Genomic DNA, 20,940 nt, shown 5'->3' with positions numbered 1-20,940 from the left:
CATAGTGAACATATATTTATCAACCAGAGTTTGTTTCCTTTTATCATTGTGATTGGACACATCTTCTAAAACCCTGTCTTATTTAAATATAAATAAAATTAAATTCTGAAATCATAAAAAATATTCATCTAAAACACCTAGAATTTGATCACCATCTAAAAATGAAAGTCACCAATTATATGTAATGCCATATCATATAGCAATCCATCGACTTACATGTGTCCAACTCATGACTTTTGAGGAACCTGCACATATACATGAATCATTACTTATATTATTAAAATAAATCATCACTTATATTACGTATAAAATGGAAAATAATATCCAGTATCAGATGTGTATCAAATTGATAAAATTGAGAGTGAAGAATTAAATTGAACTGACCTCCACCAGTGAAACAGTTTTGGCCACCATCGAGGACCATATGTCTTAATATTGTAGATGCTAAAGAGGACACTTTAACTTTAATTTATATAAAACTATTGTGTTTGCTCTATGTGGAAAAGTGTTGGCAACAGAGGACCATAGATCTTAATATGCATAGGCTAATCTTAATATGCATAGGCTAATGGTAATCACAACAATCAAACTTGATATATATAATAACAAATGTGCTAACTAGAACCTTCTCGAATTGGTGTTTCTAGAATTGGTGTTATCTTGAACCTTCTAGAATTGGTTATTGGGCCGTTTAAAATAATTGGTCTTATCTTGAATCTTCTAGAATTGGTTAATGGGTCGTTTGAAATAAACTAAGACCAACTAGAAAAAGGCCCAAAATATTGAAATTGGTAATATTATTAATTAAATACATATGTTTTTGCCTAAAATTTGTGTTAACTTAAAAAATAACAGAATTTGTATGAACTCATTTTTGTGAATATTAAATTAATTATACATTTTTTTTGTTAAATATATGATATCCAAGCTATTTAATTCTTCACAAAATATTTTTGAAAAATACATCATTTCATATTCATATTGGTCGGTTTTAAATTATTGTGTGTTCATTTAAAATTTAACCAAAATTTTAGGTAACATTCACAAAAAAGTTTGGCCACCCAACTTGTTTAGGACAGAACTTGGTGGATTTTGAGTATTACATTTTTTCATACTTGATAAATTAGTAATTGTTGACAAACATCCCAAATTCATTCTAGTATTCATACACAAACAAAATATTTTATATTATATATTTTATAAATAATAAGTAAACAATATTAATTTTATATTTTAAATCCAAAATAATAGTGTGTTATGTGTAGGTAATTGAGGCAAAATGTGAGGTATTAACTTATGTAAATGTGGACAAAATAGTAGGAAAAAATGTGTGCGTACATTTTGAAAATTTTGTAAATTTGTGAAAAATCATATTATATATAAGTCAAAACAACATCTTCATTTCACTTTTGATGTCATCAATATAAATATCATTTTGTCAAGTAAATTTTAATTGACCATTATAAACTTATAGCATATTTAGTATTACTCATTTCACTTATCATACTAGTGTTAACAAATGAAAAGTATCATTTGGAATATTCATTTATTTGATTATAAACATTTTAAGGCTATACTTTTGTAATATGGAAAACTATCTTCCCATTATTCAACATACACATGCACATGGGCCTGAAAAAAAATAAAATGAAGCAAAAATCTGATTATTGAGCTTTCTTGGCAGTTCAATTAAACTAGTTTATGTGATAAATTGACTTAAGTTTGGAATAAAATAATATACCCAATTAACTTGCATGACCCACACTTGTCAATATAAAATTTTGATGTTTATCAAGTATTATTTTATGAGTTATAATATGTCCATTTCATGATTTTTAAAATTTTAGTTTATTATATATATAGCTTCAGCTTTATGTGATATTTTAAATTTTGATGTTTATTCTAGGATATTACTTATATTATTAATATAAATCATCACTTATATTACTTATAAAATGGAAATATCATATCCAAGTATCAGATCTGTGTATCAAATTGATAACATTGAGAGTGAAGAATTAAATTGAACTGACCTCCACCAGTGAACAGTTTTGGCCACCATGGAGGACCATAGTCTTAATAGTTTAGATTGCTAAAGAGACACTTTAACTTTGATTTATATAGAAAACTATGTGTTTGCTCTAGGTGGAAAAGTGTTGGCAAAGAGGACCATAGATCTTAATAGCATAGGCTAATCTTAATAAGACACAGTCTAATGGTAATCACAACAATCAAACTTGATATATATAATAAAAATGTGCTAACTAGAACCTTCATGGAATTGGTGTTTCTAGAATTGGTGTATCTTGAACCTTCTAGAATTGGTTATTGGGCCGTTTTAAAATAATTTGTCTTATCTTGAATCTCTAGAATTGGGTTAATGGGCCGTTTGAATAAACTAAGACCAACTAGAAAAAGACCCAAAATATTGAAATTGGTAATATTATTAATTAAATACAATGCTTTGTCGCCTAAAAATTTGTGTTACTTAAAAAAATACAGAAATTCGTATGAACTCATTTTTGTGAATATTTAATTAATTATACATATTGTTTTGTTAAATATATGATATCCAAGCTATTTAATTCTTCCAAAAATATTTTTGAAAATACATCAATTTCATATTCGTATTGGTCGATTTTAAATTATTGTGTGTTCATTTAAATTTCACCAAAATTTTAGGTAAGATTCACCAAAAAGTTTGGCCACCCAACTTGTTTAGGACAGAACTTGTGGGATTTTGGTATAACATTTTTCATACTTGATAAATAGTAATTGTTGACAAACATCCTAAATTCATTCTAGTATTCTTACACAAACAAAATATTTTATATATTATATATTTTATAAATAATAAGTAAACAAGTGTATTAATTTTATATTTTAAATCCAAATAATAGTGGTGTTATGTGTAGGTAATTGAGGCAAAATGTGAGGTATTAACTTATGTAAATGTGGATACAAAATAGTAGGAAAAAATGTGTGCGTACATTTTGAAAATTTTGTAAATTTGTGAAAAATCATATTATATATAAGTCAAAACAACATCTTCATTTCACTTTTGATGTCATCAATATAAATATCAATTTTGTCAAGTAAATTTTAATTGACCTTATAAACTTATAGCATATTTAGTATTACCATTTCACTTATCATACTAGTGTTAACAAATGAAAAAGTATCATTTGGAATATTCATTTATTTGATTATAAACATTTTAAGGCTATACTTTTGTAATATGGAAAACTATCTTCCCATTATTCAACATACATACACTTGCACATGGGCCTGAAAAAAAATAAAATGAAGCAAAAATCTGATTATTGAGCATTCTTGGCAGTTCAATTAAACTAGTTTATGTGATAAATTGGACTTAAGTTTGGAATAAAATAATATACCCAATTAAGTTGCATGACCCACACTTGTCAATATAAATTTTGATGTTATCAAGTATATTATTTTATGAGTTATAATATGTCCATTTCATGATTTTTAAATTTTAGTTTATTATATATATAGCTTCAGCTTTATGTGATATTTTTAAATTTTGATGTTTATCTAGGATATTACTTATATTCTTAATATAAATCATTCACTTATATTACTTATAAAATGGAAATATCATATCCAAGTATCAGATCTGTGTATCAAATTGAATAAAATTGAGAGTGAAGAATTAATTGAACTGACCTCCACCAGTGATACAGTTTTGGCCACCATGGAGGACCATATGTCTTAATATTTTAGATGCTAAAGAGGACACTTTAACTTTGATTTATATAGAAAACTATTGTGTTTTGCTCTATGTGGAAAAGTGTTGGCCAATAGAGGACCATAGATCTTATATGCATAGGCTAATCTTAATAAGCACAGGCTAATGGTAATCACAACAATCAAACTTGATATATATAATAAAAAATGTGCTAACTAGAACCTTCTGGCAATTGGTGTTTCTAGAATTGGTGTTATCTTGAACCTTCTAGAATTGGTTATTGGGGCCGTTTACAAATAATTTGTCTTATCTTGAATCTTCTAGAATTGGTTAATGGGCCGTTTGAAATAAACTAAGACCAACTAGAAAAAGACCCAAAATATTGAAATTGGTAATATTATTAATTAAATACATATGCTTTGTCCGCCTAAAATTTGTGTTAACTTAAAAAATAACAGAATTCGTATGAACTCATTTTTGTGAATATTTAATTAATTATACATATTTTTTTGTTAAATATATGATATCCAAGCTATTTAATTCTTCACAAAATATTTTTGAAAAATACATCATTTCATATTCGTATTGGTCGAATTTAAATTATTGTGTGTTCATTTAAAATTTCACCAAAATTTTAGGTAAGATTCACAAAAAAGTTTGGCCACCCAACTTGTTTAGGACAGAACTTGGTGGATTTTGAGTATTACATTTTTTCATACTTGATAAATTAGTAATTGTTGACAAACATCCCAAATTCATTCTAGTATTCATACACAAATAAAATATTTTATATATTATATATTTTATAAATAATAAGTAAACAACTGTATTAATTTTATATTTTAAATCCAAGATAATAGTGTGTTATGTGTAGGTAATTGAGGCAAAATGTGAGGTATTAACTTATGTAAATGTGGATCCAAAATATTAGGAAAAAATGTGCGCGTACATTTTGAAAATTTTGTAAATTTGTGAAAAATCATATTATATATAAGTCAAAACAACATCTTCATTTCAATTTTGATGTCATCAATATAAATATCATTTTGTCCAGCAAATTTTAATTGACCATTATAAACTTATAGCATATTTAGTATTACTCATTTCACTTATCATAGTGGTGTTAACAAATGAAAAGTATCATTTGGAATATTCATTTATTTGATTATAAACATTTTAAGGCTATACTTTTGTAATATGGAAAACTATCTTCCCATTATTCAACATACATGCACATGCACAAGGGCCTGAAAAAGAATAAAATGAAGCAAACAAGCTTTCTTGGCACTTCAATTAAACTAGTTTATCTGATAAATTGGACTTAAGTTTGGAATAAAATAATTTACCCAATTAACTTGCATCACCCACACTTGTCAGTATAAAATTTTGGTGTTTATCTAGGATATAATGTGCCCATTTCATGATTTTTAAATTTTAGTTTCTTATATATATAGCTTCAGTTTCTTATACAGATAAGAAAACTTTCTTTCATAATAACAAATTAAAATTTTAGAGTTTAATTCTCACAAAATTTTTGCAAGTTTTGTGAACTTTATAAAAAATTGAAGTAGAAAAAAACTGTTAAAATCTCATTCAATTTGATTTTTCTTGTAAACAAGTTAGGTAGTGAAAAAATAAGAAACTATTACACAAATATATTTATAGGAGAATAACAGTACCTCCTTCACTATTCATCTATCTTCTTGTTTTGAGGCTTGAATAAAGCTGAAATATACATAGCAATATATGAACACAGACGGAGATAAGTATTGTATTTTGACTACAATCAAGAGAAAATGTAGAGGATGTGTTCCTAAACTTTAAATATTCCTCAAGAATTTAGAATTTTCTCTGTTACAAATTTCTAACTTTTTATATTGCTTATTTGAATAACTACATGCCATCCACAAGTGTCTTGCCACTTCTTTTTTCCAAATTTCCTTGTAAAAGTCTTCAACTTGTGTTTCGACATTAACTGTTATAGAACTTAGGTGGTGCACCAACTGTTGGAAAATCTATAAAGTGACGCGCTAAGGAAATTTTAAACAACAATCAATATACCAATGAACACCAAATAAAATTTTTACCAACTCCAAAGGGAACACTATCAAACAAGAACAAGGATACATAAGCACAACCATCGGGAAAAACCAACTCATCTCTGGAACTCAAATAACAAAAACCTCATTTGGTAATGCTAGTCCCACTAAGCATCAGAACTCCAGTGTAATCCTGGCGGTCAACAGTAGCACCAACCTTGCTTCCTTGCTGATCATTCAATAAAAAATGAGGAATTGATTGAAAACATACCGTATTCTTATTTCATAATGAAGCAAGACCCTGTTCTAATGCAAATTTATATATGAAGCTGAGGTGTATGCATGCTCTTCAAAGAAAGTACCTTTCTCAACTGGATTGCGCATAGGGTTCGAGTAAAGGATTAAAGGAGAAGGTCAGCATTCCTGGTTACCCCAACTATAAAGTTAGTTTGGTAAATTAAAATCTAAACACCAACATATTATAATTACACACTACTAATAGTATATGGTGTTTATATATATGAAGATAATTGCACACGCCTCAAGTTTGTATCTCAAACAAAGACTACAAAAATACATAGAGTTTTCATGGTTTGCTTACCTGGGTCTTCTTTAATTTTTGGAGCATTATCTTCATTGTTTCCTGTAAACAATAATTAATAAATAATATAAACTGTGGAAAGAAAACAAAATTGATAACATTATATACAAAAATTATGGAATTTTCTTTAAGTTTTGGACTAGAATAAACATAGTGATCAACATATATTTATCCAACCAGAGTTTGTTTCCTTTTATCATTCTGATTGAACACATCTTCTAAAATCCTGTCTTATTTAAATAAATAAAATTAAATACTGAAATCATAAATAATATTCATCTAATACACCTAGAATTTGATCACCATCTAAAAATGAAAATCACCAATTATATGGAATGCCATATCATATAGCAATCCATCTACTACTTACATGTGCCCAACTCATGACTTTTGAGGAACCTGCATATATGCCCCTAAAATGAATCATTACTTATATTATTAAAATAAATCATCACTTATTTTACTTATAAAATGGAAAAATCATATCCAAGTATCAGATCGGTGTATGAAATTGATAAAATTGAGAGTGAAAAATTAAATTAAACTGACCTCCACCAGTGAAACAGTTTTGGCCAACATCGAGGACCATATGTCTTAATATTATAGATGCTAAAGAGGACACTTTAACTTTGATTTATATAGAAACTATTGTGTTTGCTCTATGTGGAAAAGTGTTGGCAACAGAGGACCATAGATCTTAATATGCATAGGCTAATCTTAATAAGCATAGGCTAATGGTAATCACAAAACTTGATATATATAATACAAATGTGCTAACTAGAACCTTCTCCAATTGGTGTTTCTAGAATTGGTGTTATCTTGAACCTTCTAGAATTGGTTATTGGGCCGTTTAAAATAATTGGCCTTATCTTGAATCTTCTAGAATTGGTTAATGGGTGGTTTGAAATAAACTAAGACCAACTAGAAAAAGGCCCAAAATATTGAAATTGTTAATATTATTAATTAAATACATATGTTTTGTCGGCCTAAAATTTGTGTTAACTTAAAAAATAACAGAATTAGTTTGAACTCATTTTTGTGAATATTAAATTAATTATACATATTTTATTTGTTAAATATATGATATCCAAGCTATTTAATTCTTCACAAAATATTTTTGAAAAATACATCATTTCATATTCATATTGGTCGCATTTAAATTATTGTGTGTTCATTTAAAATTTCACCAAAATTTTAGGTAAGATTCACAAAAAAATCTAGCCACCCAACTTGTTTAGGACATAACTTGGTGAATTTTGAGTATTACATTTTTTCATACTTGATAAATTAGTAATTGTTGACAAACATCCCAAATTCATTCTAGTATTCATACACAAACTAAATATTTTATATATTATATATTTTATAAATAATAAGTAAACAAGTTTATTAATTTTATATTTTAAATCCAAAATAATAGTGTGTTATGTGTAGGTAATTGAGGCAAAATGTGAGGTATTAACTTATGTAAATGTGGATACAAAATAGTAGGAAAAAATGTGTGCTTACATTTTGAAAATTTTGTAAATTTGTGAAAAATCATATTATATATAAGTCAAAACAACATCTTCATTTCACTTTTGATGTCATCAATATAAATATCATTTTGACAAGTAAATTTTAATTGACCATTATAAACTTATAGCATATTTAGTATTACTCATTTCACTTATCATACTAGTGTTAATAAATGAAAAGTATCATTTGGAATATTCATTTATTTGATTATAAACATTTTAAGGCTATACTTTTGTAATATGGAAAACTATCTTCCCATTATTCAACATACATACACTTGCACATGGGCGTGAAAAAAAATAAAATGAAGCAAAAATCTGATTATTGAGCATTCTTGGCAGTTCAATTAAACTAGTTTATGTGATAAATTGGATTTAAGTTTGGAATAAAATAATATACCCAATTAACTTGCATGACCCACACTTGTCAATATAAAATTTTGATGTTTATCAAGTATATTATTTTATGAGTTATAATATGTCCATTTCATGAATTTTAAATTTTAGTTTATTATATATATAGCTTCAGCTTTATGTGATATTTTTAAATTTTGATGTTTATCTAGGATATTACTTATATTATTAATATAAATCATCACTTATATTATTGATAAAATTGAGAGTGAAGAATTAAATTGAACTGACCTCCACCAGTGAAACAGTTTTGGCCACCATCGAGGACCATATGTCTTAATATTGTAGATGCTAAAGATGACACTTTAACTTTGATTTATATAGAAACTATTGTGTTTGCTCTATGTGGAAAAGTGTTGGCAACAGAGGACCATAGATCTTAATATGCATAGGCTAATCTTAATAAGCATAGGCTAATGGCAATCACAATAATCAAACTTGATATATATAATACAAATGTGCTAACTAGAACCTTCTCGAATTGGTGTTTCTAGAATTGGTGTTATCTTGAACCTTCTAGAATTGGTTATTGGGCCGTTTAAAATAATTGGCCTTATCTTGAATCTTCTAGAATTGGTTAATGGGCGGTTTGAAATAAACTAAGACCAACTAGAAAAAGGCCCAAAATATTGAAATTGTTAATATTATTAATTAAATACTTATGTTTTGTCGGCCTAAAATTTGTGTTAACTTAAAAAATAACAGAATTAGTATGAACTCATTTTTGTGAATATTAAATTAATTATACATATTTTATTTGTTAAATATATGATATCCAAGCTATTTAATTCTTCACAAAATATTTTTGAAAAATACATCATTTCATATTCATATTGGTCGCATTTAAATTATTGTGTGTTCATTTAAAATTTCAACAAAATTTTAGGTAAGATTCACAAAAAAATCTGGCCACCCAACTTGTTTAGGACATAACTTGGTGGATTTTGAGTATTACATTTTTTTCATACTTGATAAATTAGTAATTGTTGACAAACATCCCAAATTCATTCTAGTATTCATACACAAACTAAATATTTTATATATTATATATTTTATAAATAATAAGTAAACAACTGTATTAATTTTATATTTTAAATCCAAAATAATAGTGTGTTATGTGTAGGTAATTGAGTTAAAATGTGAGGTATTAACTTATATAAATGTGGATCCAAAATAGTAGGAAAAAATGTGTGCTTACATTTTGAAATTTTTGTAAATTTGTGAAAAATCATATTATATATAAGTCAAAACAACACCTTCATTTCACTTTTGATGTCATCAATATAAATATCATTTTGTCAAGCAAATTTTAATTGACCATTATAAACTTATAGCATATTTAGTATTACTCATTTCACTTATCATACTGGTGTTAACAAATGAAAAGTATCATTTGGAATATTCATTTAATTGATTATAAACATTTTAAGGCTATACTTTTGTAATATGGAAAACTATCTTCCCATTATTCAACATACATGCACATGAGCCTGAAAGAGAATAAAATGAAGCAAACAAGCTTTCTTGGCACTTCAATTAAACTAGTTTGTCTGATAAATTGGACTTAAGTTTGGAATAAAATAATATACCCAATTAACATGCATCACCCACACTTGTCAATATAAAATTTTGATGTTTATCTAGGATATTATTTTATGAGTTATAATGTGCCCATTTCATGATTTTTAAATTTTAGTTTCTTATATATATAGCTTCAGTTTCTTATACAGACAAGAAAACTTTCTTTCATAATAACAAATTAAAATTTTAGAGTTTAATTCTCACAAAATTTTTGCAAGTTTTGTGAACTTTATAAAAAAATTGAAGTAGAAAAAAACTGTTAAAATCTCATTCAATTTCAATTTTCTTGTAAACAAGTTTGGTAGTGAAAAAATAAGAAACTATTACACAAATATATTTATAGGAGAATAACAGTACCTCCTTCACTATTCATCTATCTTCTTGTTTTGAGGCTTCAATAAAGCTGAAATATACATAGCAATATATGAACACAGACGGAGATAAGTATTGTATTTTGACTACAATCAAGAGAAAATGTAGAGGATGTGTTCCTAAACTTTAAATATTCCTCAAGAATTTAGAATTTTCTCTGTTACAAATTTCTAACTTTTTATATTGCTTATTTGAATAACTACATGCCATCCACAAGTGTCTTGCCACTTCTTTTTTCCAAATTTCCTTATAAAAGTCTTCAAATTGTGTTTCTGACATTAACTGTTATAGAACTTAGGTGGTGCACCAACTGTTTGGAAAATCTATAAAGTGACGCGCTAAGGAAATTTTAAACAACAATCAATATACCAATGAACACCAAATAAAATTTTTACCAACTCCAAAGGGAACACTATCAAACAAGAACAAGGATACATAAGCACAACCATCGGGAAAAACCAACTCATCTCTAAAACTCAAATAACAAAAACCTTATTTGGTAATGCTAGTCCCACTAAGCATCAGAACTCCAGTGTAATCCTGGCGGGCAACAGTAGCACCAACCTTGCTTCCTTGCTGATCATTCAATAAAAAATGAGGAATTGGTTGAAAACATACCGTATTCTTATTTCATAATGAAGCAAGACCCTGTTCTAATGCAAATTTATATATGAAGCTGAGGTGTATGCATGATCTTCAAAGAAAGTACCTGTCTCAACTGGATTGCGCATAGGGTTCGAGTAAAGGATTAAAGGAGAAGGTCAGCATTCCTGGTTACCCCAACTATAAAGTTAGTTTGGTAAATTAAAATCTAAACACCAACATATTATAATTACACACTAGTAATAGTATATGGTGTTTATATATATGAAGATAATTGCACACGCCTCAAGTTTGTATCTCAAACAAAGACTACAAAAATACATAGAGTTTTCATGGTTTGCTTACGTGGGTCTTCTTTAATTTTTGGAGCATTATCTTCATTGTTTCCTGTAAACAATAATTAATAAATAATATAAACTGTGGAAAGAAAACAAAATTGATAACATTATATACAAAAATTATGGAATTTTCTTTAAGTTTTGGACTAGAATAAACATAGTGATCAACATATATTTATCCAACCAGAGTTTGTTTCCTTTTATCATTCTGATTGGACACATCTTCTAAAATCCTATCTTATTTAAATAAATAAAATTAAATACTCAAATCATAAATAATATTCATCTAATACACCTAGAATTTGATCACCATCTAAAATGAAAATCACCATTATATGGAATGCCATATCATATAGCAATACATCTACTACTTACATGTGCCCAACTCATGACTTTCGAGGAACCTGCATATATACCCCTAAAATGAATCATTACTTATATTATTAAAATAAATCATCACTTATATTACTTATAAAATGGAAAAATCATATCCAAGTATCAGATCCGTGTATGAAATTGATAAAATTGAGAGTGAAGAATTAAATTGAACTGACCTCCACCAGTGAAACAGTTTTGGCCAACATCGAGGACCATATGTCTTAATATTGTAGATGCTAAAGAGGACACTTTAACTTTGATTTATATAGAAACTATTGTGTTTGCTCTATGTGGAAAAGTGTTGGCAACTAGAACCTTCTCGAATTGGTGTTTCTAGAATTGGTGTTATCTTGAACCTTCTAGAATTGGTTATTGGGCCGTTTAAAATAATTGGCCTTATCTTGAATCTTCTAGAATTGGTTAATGGGCGGTTTGCAATAAACTAAGACCAACTAGAAAAAGGCCCAAAATATTGAAATTGTTAATATTATTATTTAAATACATATGTTTTGTTGGCCTAAAATTTGTGTTAACTTAAAAAATAACAGAATTAGTATGAACTCATTTTTGTGAATATTAAATTAATTATACATATTTTATTTGTTAAATATATGATATCCAAGCTATTTATTTCTTCACAAAATATTTTTGAAAAATACATCATTTCATATTCATATTGGTCGCATTTAAATTATTGTGTGTTCATTTAAAATTTCACCAAAATTTTAGGTAAGATTCACAAAAAAATCTGGCCACCCAACTTGTTTAGGACATAACTTGGTGGATTTTGAGTATTACATTTTTTCATACTTGATAAATTAGTAATTGTTGACAAACATCCCAAATTCATTCTAGTATTCATACACAAACTAAATATTTTATATATTATATATTTTATAAATAATAAGTAAACAACTGTATTAATTTTATATTTTAAATCCAAAATAATAGTGTGTTATGTGTAGGTAATTGAGGTAAAATGTGAGGTATTAACTTATGTAAATGTGGATCCAAAATAGTAGGAAAAAATGTGTGGGTACATTTTGAAAATTTTGTAAATTTGTGAAAAATCATATTATATATAAGTCAAAACAACACCTTCATTTCACTTTTGATGTCATCAATATAAATATCATTTTGTCAAGCAAATTTTAATTGACCATTATAAACTTATAGCATATTTAGTATTACTCATTTCACTTATCATACTGGTGTTAACAAATAAAAAGTATCATTTGGAATATTCATTTATTTGATTATAAACATTTTAAGGCTATACTTTTGTAATATGGAAAACTATCTTCCCATTATTCAACATACATGCACATACACATGGGCCTGAAAAAGAATAAAATGAAGCAAACAAGCTTTCTTGGCACTTCAATTAAACTAGTTTGTCTGATAAATTGGACTTAAGTTTGGAATAAAATAATATACCCAATTAACATGCATCACTCACACTTGTCAATATAAAATTTTGATGTTTATCTAGGATATTATTTTATGAGTTATAATGTGCCCATTTCATGATTTTTAAATTTTAGTTTCTTATATATATAGCTTGAGCTTCTTATACAGACAAGAAAACTTTCTTTCATAATAACAAATTAAAATTTTAGAGTTTAATTCTCACAAAATTTTTGCAAGTTTTGTGAACTTTATAAAAAAATTGAAGTAGAAAAAAACTGTTAAAATCTCATTCAATTTGAATTTTCTTGTAAACAAGTTATGTAGTGAAAAAATAAGAAACTATTACACAAATATATTTATAGGAGAATAACAGTACCTCCTTCACTATTCATCTATCTTCTTGTTTAGAGGCTTGAATAAAGCTCAAATATACATAGCAATATATGAACACAGACGGAGATAAGTATTGTATTTTGACTACAATCAAGAGAAAATATAGAGGATGTGTTTCTAAACTTTTAAATATTCCTCAAGAATTTAGAATTTTCTCTATTACAAATTTCTAACTTTTTATATTGCTTATTTGAATAACTACATGCCATCCACAAGTGTCTTGCCACTTATTTTTTCCAAATTTCCTTGTAAAGGTCTTCAACTTGTGTTTCAGCATTAACTGTTATAGAACTTAGGAGCATTAACTGTTATAGAACTTAGGTGCTGCACCAACTGTTTGGAAAATCTATAAAGTGACGCACTAAGGAAATTTTAAACAACAATCAATATACCAATGAACACCAAATAAAATTTTTGCCAACTCCAAAGGGAACACTATCAAACAAGAACAAGGATACATAACCACAACCGTCGGGAAAAACCAACTCATCTCTGGAACTCAAATAACAAAAACCTTATTTGGTAATGCTAGTCCCACTAAGCATCAGAACTCCAGTGTAATCCTGGCGGTCAACAGTAGCACCAACCTTGCTTCCTTGATCAGATACTCCTGTGACCCGGGCCAACAAATCCGCCTTAAAGCAAACCGGACTTCCTTTCACCGAAGAGAACATAATATTGTCAGACAAAATTGAAAAATTCACATAGAACTCCTTCAATAAATCTGGATAGATCACATCTGAAGGCGACAACAATCCAGCACACACAACGACTTCAAACAACGCTGATACACCGATCTTAGTAAGATCATCAAAATCACACAATCTCTCTTTCAAAATAGACTTGTGCCACGCCTTGGTAGTACTTTCCTTTACATGACGTTCGAAAGAATCAAGAGATACTTTGCTTGATGCTTCGGAAACAACTACAGCAACACGATGACGCTCCGAACCAGAAGGACCAGTGGTCAGGGTTTGGTTAGCGGTGGATCTCGAACGGCGGGCCATGGAAGAAGGAAGATTTTAGGGTTAAGAGAGAAAAGGATAGGATTTTGAGAGAATGAGAGGGTAGAATGAGAAAAGAAAATGAAAAGATTAAAAGAGAGAGAGTTTAAAGTGAAGTAGGAACTGAAGAGTTAGATATGGAAGAGGAAGTGAATAGGTGCATCATTTTGAATAATGCAAACTCTTTGATTCTTTCATCAAAATGACGATCTGATCTCCTTGAGGCTTGCTTCAATCTATAAATAGGTCGAAGCAACTTACAAACCATCTTATAAAACTTTGGATCAACAAAACCCTCACGTTGTATCATGTAAATATCCTCTTCAAGGCCCCTATTTAAAAAAGCCGTTTTGACATCCATTTGCCAAATCTCATAGTCTGAATAAGCAGCTATTGCTAGAAAAATCTTGATGGACTTGACCATAGAAACTGGTGAAAAAGTCTCATCATAGTCTATACCATGTATTTGTTTGAAACTTTTTTCCACTAGTTGCGCCTTATAGGTCTGCACTTTACCATCCATGTCAGTTTTCTTCTTGAAAACCCACTCGCACCCTATATTTTTTACCCCTTTATTTTGGTACATGGATTCCATCTCGGATTTCATGGCCTCTAGCCATCTCTCGGAGTCTGGGCTGTTCATAGATTCTTGGTAGGTAAGAGGATCACCATTGTCTATTAGCATCACATTATTATCCTGAGTCAAGAGAAATCCATAATATCTCTCTAACTCGTGACGAGCCCTAATAGATCTACGAACAACCTGTGTTTTCGGAGCAGGAACATCTTGATTTACATCCTGCTCACTTTCCAACTCTGGTTCAATATTATTTTGTACATCTCGATCTTCATCAAGATCTATTATCCTCCCACTATTTTCTTGGAAAGTAACTCTCTTCCAAGAAATATAGCGGTCCGAGCAACAAACACTTTGTTCTCAGTAGGATTACAAAAGCTATACCCTTTTGTTTCCTCAGGATATCCCACAAAAAATATTTATCTGATTTTGGTCCTAGCTTGTCAGAGACCAAGCATTTTACAAATGCTTCGCATCCCCATACTTTCATAAATGACATGCTATGACGTTTCTTAGTCCATATCTCATATGGAGTCTTTTGAACCGATTTAGTTCGAACTCGGTTAGTGTATATGCAGTCATTTCTAGATCATAACTCCATAAATATATTGGAAGATCTGCTAGACTCATCATCGATCGCACCATGTCCAACAAGGTATGATTTCTCCTCTCAGAAACTCCTTTCCATTGAGGCGTTCCAGGAGGAGTAAGCCGAGATACGATACCACACTCCTTCAAGAACCCTTTAAACTCGAGGATTAAGTATTCTCGTCCATGATCTGATCGTAGAACTTTAATACTTTCCTCGGTTTTATTTTCCACTCTGGTCTAAAATTTGTGTTAACTTAAAAAATAACAGAATTTGTATGAACTCATTTTTGTGAATATTAAATTAATTATACATATTTTTTTGTTAAATATATGATATCCAAGCTATTTAATTCTTCACAAAATAGTTTTGAAAAATTCATCATTTCATATTCATATTGGTCGGTTTTAAATTATTGTGTGTTCATTTAAAATTTAACCAAAATTTTAGGTAACATTCACAAAAAAGTTTGGCCACCCAACTTGTTTAGGACAGAACTTGGTCGATTTTGAGTATTACATTTTTTCATACTTGATAAATTAGTAATTGTTGACAAACATCCCAAATTCATTCTAGTATTCATACACAAACAAAATATTTTATATAATATATATTTTATAAATAATAAGTAAACAACTATATTAATTTTATATTTTAAATCCAAAATAATAGTGTGTTATGTGTAGGTAATTGAGGCAAAATGTGAGGTATTAACTTATGTAAATGTGGATCCAAAATAGTAGGAAAAAATATGTGCATACATTTTGAAAATTTTGTAAATTTGTGAAAAATTATATTATATATAAGTCAAAACAACATCTTCATTTCACTTTTGATGTCATCAATATAAATATCATTTTGTCAAGTAAATTTTAATTGACCATTATAAACTTATAGCATATTTAGTATTACTCATTTCACTTACCATACTAGTGTTAACAAATGAAAAGTATCATTTGGAATATTCATTTATTTGATTATAAATATTTTAAGGCTATACTTTTGTAATATGGAAAACTATCTTCCCATTATTCAACATACATACACATGCACATGGGCCTGAAAAAAATAAAATGAAGCAAAAATCTGATTATTGAGCTTTCTTGGCACTTCAATTAAACTAGTTTATGTGATAAATTGACTTAAGTTTGGAATAAAATAATATACCCAATTAACTTGCATGACCCACACTCGTCAATATAAAATTTTGATGTTTATCTAGGATATTATTTTATGAGTTATAATATGCCCATTTCATGATTTTTAAATTTTAGTTTATTATATATATAGCTTCAGCTTTATGTGATATTTTTAAATTTTGATGTTTACCTAGGATATTACTTATATTATTAAAATAAATCATCACTTATATTACTTATAAAATGGAAATATCATATCCAAGTATCAGATCCGTGTATCAAATTGATAAAATTGAGAGTGAAGAATTAAACTGAACTGACCTCCACCAGTGAAACAGTTTTGGCCACCATCGAGGACCATATGTCTTAATATTGTAGATGCTAAAGAGGACACTTTAACTTTGATTTATATAAAAACTATTGTGTTTGCTCTATGTGGAAAAGTGTTGGCAATAGAGGACCATAGATCTTAATATGCATAGGCTAATCTTAATAAGCATAGGCTAATGGTAATCACAACAATCAAACTTGATATATATAATAACAAATGTGCTAACTAGAACCTTCTGGAATTGGTGTTTCTAGAATTGGTGTTATCTTGAACCTTCTATAATTGGTTATTGGGCCGTTTAAAATAATTGGTCTTATCTTGAATCTTCTAGAATTGGTTAATGGGCCATTTGAAATAAACTAAGACCAACTAGAAAAAGGCCCAAAATATTGAAATTGTTAATATTATTAATTAAATACATATGCTTTGTCTGCCTAAAATTTGTGTTAACTTAAAATATAACACAATTCATATGAACTCATTTTTGTGAATATTAAATTAATTATACATATTTTTTTGTTAAATATATGATATCCAAGCTATTTAATTCTTCACAAAATATTTTTCAAAAATACATCATTTCATATTCATATTGGTCGGTTTTAAATTATTGTGTGTTCATTTAAAATTTAACCAAAAGTTTAGGTAACATTCACAAAAAAGTTTGGCCACCCAACTTGTTTAGGACAGAACTTGGTGGATTTTGAGTATTACATTTTTTCATACTTGATAAATTAGTAACTGTTGACAAACATCCCAAATTCATTCTAGTATTCATACACAAACAAAATATTTTATATAATATATATTTTATAAATAATAAGTAAACAACTGTATTAATTTTATATTTTAAATCCAAAATAATAGTGTGTTATGTGTAGGTAATTGAGGCAAAATGTGAGGTATTAACTTATGTAATTGTGGATCCAAAATAGTAGGAAAAAATGTGTGCTACATTTTGAAAATTTTGTAAATTTGTGAAAAATCATATTATATATAAGTCAAAACAACATCTTCATTTCACTTTTGATGTCATCAATATAAATATCATTTTGTCAAGTAAATTTTAATTGACCATTATAAACTTATAGCATATTTAGTATTACTCATTTCACTTATCATACTAGTGTTAACAAATGAAAAGTATCATTTGAAATATTCATTTATTTGATTATAAACATTTTAAGGCTATACTTTTGTAATATGGAAAACTATCTTCCCATTATTCAACATACATACACATGCACATGGGCCTGAAAAAAAATAAAATGAAGCAAAAATCTGATTATTGAGCTTTCTTGGCACTTCAATTAAACTAGTTTATGTGATAAATTGACTTAAGTTTGGAATAAAATAATATACCCAATTAACTTGCATGACCCACACTTGTCAATATAAAATTTTGATGTTTATCTAGGATATTATTTTATGAGTTATAATATGTCCATTTCATGAGTTTTAAATTTTAGGTTATTATATATATAGCTTCAAATTTTGATGTTTATCTAGGATATTACTTATATTATTAAAATAAATCATCACTTATATTACTTATAACATGGAAATATCATATTCAAGTATCAGATCGTGTATCAAATTGATAAAATTGAGAGTGAAGAATTAAATTGAACTGACCTCCACCAGTGAAACAGTTTTGGCCACCATCGAGGACCATATGTCTTAATATTGTAGGTGCTAAAGAGGACACTTTAACTTTGATTTATATAGAAACTATTATGTTTGCTCTATATGGAAAAGTGTGGGCAATAGAGGACCATAGATCTTAATATGCATAGGCTAATCTTAATAAGCATAGGCTAATGGTAATCACAACAATCAAACTTGATATATATAATAACAAATGTGCTAACTAGAACCTTCTGGAATAGGTGTTTCTATAATTGGTGTTATCTTGAACCTTCTAGAATTGGTTATTGGGCCATTTAAAATAATTGGTCTTATCTTGAATCTTCTAGAATTGGTTAATGGGCCGTTTGAAATAAACTAAGACCAACTAGAAAAAGGCCCAAAATATTGAAATTGTTAATATTATTAATTAAATACATATGCTTTGTTGCCTAAAATTTGTGTTAACTTAAAAAATAACACAATTCGTATGAACTCATTTTTGTGAATATTAAATTAATTATACATATTTTTTTGTTAAATATATGATATCCAAGCTATTTAATTCTTCACAAAATATTTTTGAAAAATATATCATTTCATATTCATATTGGTCAGATTTAAAATATTGTGTGTTCATTTAAAATTTCACCAAAATCTTAGGTAAGATTCACAAAAAAGTTTGGCCACCCAACTTGTTTAGGACAGAACTTGGTGGATTTTGAGTATTAATTTTTTTAATACTTGATAAATTAGTAATTGTTGACAAACATCCCAAATTCATTCTAGTATTCATACACAAACAAAATATTTTATATATTATATATTTTATAAATAATAAGTAAACAACTGTATTAATTTTAAATTTTAAATCCAAAATAATAGTGTGTTATTTGTAGGTAATTGAGGCAAAATGTGAGGTATTAACTTATGTAAATGTGGATCCAAAATAGTAGGAAAAAATGTGTGCGTATATTTTGAAACTTTTGTAAATTTGTGAAAAATTATATTATATATAAGTCAAAACAACATCTTCATTTCACTTTTGATGTCATCAATATAAATATCATTTTGTCAAGCAAATTTTAATTGACCATTATAAACTTATAGCATATTTAGTATTACTCATTTCACTTATCATACCGGTGTTAACAAATGAAAAGTATCATTTGGAATATTCATTTATTTGATTATAAATATTTTAAGGCTATACTTTTGTAATATGGAAAACTTTCTTTCCATTATTCAACATACATGCACATGCACATGGGCCTGAAAAGGAATAAAATGAAGCAAACAAGCTTTGTTGGCACTTCAATTAAACTAGTTTATCTGATAAATTGGACTTAAGTTTGGAATAAAATAATTTACCCAATTAACTTGCCTCACCCACACTTGTCAATATAAAATTTTTATGCTTATCTAGGATATTATTTTATGAGTTATAATGTGCCCATTTCATGATTTTTAAATTTTAGTTTCTTATATATATAGCTTCAGCTTCATATACAGACAAGAAAACTTTCTTTCATAGTAACAAATTAAAATTTTAGAGTTTAATTCTCACAAAATTTTTGCAAGTTTTGTGAACTTTATAAAAAAATTGAAGTAGAAAAAAACTGTTAAAATCTCATTCAATTTGAATTTTCTTGTAAACAAGTTATGTAGTGAAAAAATAAGAAACTATTACACAAATATATTTATAGGAGAATAACAGTACCTCCTTCACTATTCATCTATCTTCTTGTTTAGAGGCTTGAATAAAGCTCAAATATACATAGCAATATATGAACACATACGGAGATAAGTATTGTATTTTGACTACAATCAAGAGAAAATATAGAGGATGTGTTTCTAAACTTTTAAATATTCCACAAGAATTTAGAATTTTCTCTATTACAAATTTCTAACTTTTTATATTGCTTATTTGAATAACTACATGCCATCAACAAGTGTCTTGCCACTTCTTTTTTCCAAATTTCCTTGTAAAGGTCTTCAACTTGTGTTTCAGCATTAACTGTTATAGAACTTAGGTGCTGCACCAACTGTTTGGAAAATCTATAAAGTGACGCGCTAAGGAAATTTTAAACAACAATCAATATACCAATGAACACCAAATAAAATTTTTGCCAACTCCAAAGGGAACACTATCAAACAAGAACAAGGATACATAACCACAACCGTCGGGAAAAACCAACTCATCTCTGGAACTCAAATAACAAAAACCATATTTGGTAATGCTAGTCCCACTAAGCATCAGAACTCCAGTGTAATCCTGGCGGTCAACAGTAGCACCAACCTTGCTTCCTTGCTGAT

This window comes from Apium graveolens, chromosome 8, assembly GCF_009905375.1.
Source record: "Apium graveolens cultivar Ventura chromosome 8, ASM990537v1, whole genome shotgun sequence".
Lineage (NCBI taxonomy): Eukaryota > Viridiplantae > Streptophyta > Magnoliopsida > Apiales > Apiaceae > Apium > Apium graveolens.
This window is presented reverse-complemented; position numbering follows the sequence as displayed.